The sequence below is a fragment of the Odontomachus brunneus genome, unplaced genomic scaffold, assembly GCF_010583005.1.
Source record: "Odontomachus brunneus isolate Ranch 3 - 2012 unplaced genomic scaffold, Obru_v1 Obru_scaffold_155, whole genome shotgun sequence".
Classification (NCBI taxonomy): domain Eukaryota; kingdom Metazoa; phylum Arthropoda; class Insecta; order Hymenoptera; family Formicidae; genus Odontomachus; species Odontomachus brunneus.
In genome coordinates, this window is record NW_022639605.1 from 775531 (window position 1) to 778637 (window position 3107).

Here is a 3107-nt window from a genome sequence, read left to right on the forward strand (position 1 = left end):
ATCCAACGTGAAAAAATTGAGTAAATATTATTGCTTAACATTTGACCAATATTGTCCAATGCTATTGGACCAATATTGCTGACCAATATTGATTAAATAAGAGGCGATATCCATTTTACAATATTGGACCAATGTTGGGAAATCAATTTATACTCAATATTTAACATTGGATTCACATAATTTTCCAATATTGCGCCAACATTTTATGCTAATAGGGTCATTGATTGCTTGCGGCAACTTATAATGAATCTGCTCCATCGGGAACATCGAATATATAGAGATTTGTTTCGATGATTCAAAAGTGATGATTGTGACGTTTACGACAAACAACGGCCAGATCAATCGAAAAAGTTCGAAGATGAACAACTACAAGCTCTTTTGGAAGAAAATCCTGCTCAAACACTCAAAGGATTGACTCAACAGCTCAAAGTCGATTGAAACTGAATAAAACAGTCATCGCGGAACGTTATCAATAACAATTGAAGCCTTTGAATGATAATTTGATACAAAAACGACTATCAATTGCATCAAATCGCCGGAAAGTGATTCTTCTCCATGACAACGCTCAGTCCCATGTTGCTATAGCCGTGAAACAAACACTGATGGTTCTCGAGTGGATCTCCCGCACCCAGCGTATTCTCCGGACTTAGCCCCAAATCGATTACCATCTGTTCCGATTGATGCAACACTCTGGAAGACACACATTTTCGTAATTACGGAGAAGTCGAAAATTAGATTGCTAAATGGATTGGCTCAAAAGACAGACCGTTCTTTCATCGTGGAATTCAACTTCTGTCAGAAAAGTGGAAAAAAGTCACAGCTTCCGAGAGTAAATATTTTGATTAATGTATTCACATATTTTGTTATTAAAATAAATGCTCAAAAAACACAAAAAAACAGCGGTTTTAATGCAACCTCCTAATAGATGCAATAGTGGACGAAAAATTGTTAGTTTCGTTAAAGTTTAAAATAGTTGTATTATATAACTTTTTACATAAGTTTCGTGAGAATTTAATGAAACATTTGCATTGTAATAATTACCTGGGCAGCCGTATTATCTGGGTATCCGTATTATTCAGATACTCATATTTTCGAGTTCTCAGTTCATCATACTGCGACCCATGATATTACTCATCCTTTCCTCCTTCCTCCTTAATGAATGTAATGCCAATTAGAATAGCGCTGATTAGTGCAGGACTGTGTTGTATAGTACGAATTCTTGAAGCTAATAAAAAGAGACTTAACAAGTTAGAGAGTCCTGGGCCTCAGGACAAAAACATATGGCACATTGAAAGTGAAAGATAAAACGTTTCACTTACCATTGACTTTGGAAGAAATATTCAAGAAAATTTGTCCTCTAAATAATTATATTAATTTAAATCACGAATTATATATTATAGTTCGTGGTATATCAACTAAAGCAAATGTACTATAGGAAAAGTTAATAGATTTCTATTAAAAATTACTCACACAATACAACATCTAAAATCAAAACATAAGACGTCTTAAAAACGTCTTATATTCCGACGTTTGAGAGACGACATTTTTAAGACGTCTTTTAGACGTTCTGATGTTCCGATATTAGACATTGTGTTAGGTAGTAGATCATATTTTCCGATACAGCAGGAATGTCCCTAATATATTATAAGGATATCTTGAAGATATCGCATATCCCAAATATATCTTTAGGATATCCCTATGATATGTTTTGGACATCTCTGTTGTGTGAGTTATTGTATATATAGTGCAAATGTTTCATTAAATTCTCACGAAACTTATGTAAAAAGTTATATAACACAACTATTTTAAATTTTAACGAAACTAACGATTCTCACAGTCCCAGATATCACAGAGAATTTAAAAAGAATTCAAAAAGAATTTAGTCGTATGTCATCCATTATGAGTTCATTTTCAGGTGCAAAAAGAATTCTTCAAAGTTCAGTTCAGTAAAAAGAATTCTTTTTGCATTTAAAAATAAATTCAGAATTGGTGACATATGACTGAATTCTTTTTGAATTCTCTGTGCTATGTGGGATCGTTGTCAAATCTATAACGCTATTTTTTTTATAAACGTATAGGTATACAATTTTTTATATATATAGAAAATACTCAAATAAAGAACACAAAGGAAAAATAATTATCTTTTAAAAGTATCATTTCAACGACCGCAGACTTAAAAGACCCGAAGTATTAAATCTAGGTGACATATCAACCGAATTTCTTTTTTCTCGATGTCGGTGTGCGAGTCCTTTGCAATCACTTGCATATTATTTTCGACAAAAAAACTGGTGAATCGAGCAAAAAAGAAATAAATTTGTTGCGCGATCAGGGACGGCCTTTCACCTTATGCAGTCACCTATTATAGACGAGTTGTATCTAATTGAAAATAAGTAATTAACATCGTTAACGACAAAAACTCGATAATGTGAATAACAATGATATTGAGAAATGCATTAAAATAAAGAAAAAAAACTAGTAAAAATGATACGAAATTAAATGTAATCAAAAACTTCCCAAAATCATTAGTAATCTTAGATTAGAAAATAAACACCCTTTTTTTACTATAATTAAAGAATAATTAGAATAAAACTGACTGTATTGGACTCTCTCTTATATATATATTTTTTAAAATTTTAAAAGAAAAATGTTTCTGAATTGTTTAATTATGTGGAATAATTAATTTAAAATGGAAGAGATAATCACACATACACACATACGTGCACAATCGTAGAGCTGGATGATACCAAATATAAGAAAGAACAATATCAATCGAATAATATAAATCCAACAATATAAATCGAAATATTGCAAAAAAGTTATTTTTATTAGAAAGGTAACCCATTTAAATCTTTAGTATTGTTTTAGTGTCAATAAGATGGAAAAAAAACTCGCCCAACGTGGGGCTCGAACCCACGACCCTGAGATTAAGAGTCTCATGCTCTACCGACTGAGCTAGCCGGGCTTGTAGAAACATTTTCTTCAAATAGTGTGTTCAGGTACATAATAGAAGTTGATCAAGTAATTTTAATATATATATATATATATATATATATATATATATATATATATATATATATATATATATATATATATATATATATATATAT

At 31.0% G+C, this 3107-nt stretch overlaps 1 non-coding gene across 1 annotated transcript; it reads right to left on the reverse strand.

The window, feature by feature from the left end:
* Nucleotides 1–2889: 2889 nt before the first annotated feature.
* Trnak-cuu lies at nucleotides 2890–2962 on the reverse strand. The gene has a single exon. It is a non-coding gene; the product is annotated as a tRNA-Lys (tRNA).
* Between the last annotated feature and the right edge of the window lie 145 nt (nucleotides 2963–3107).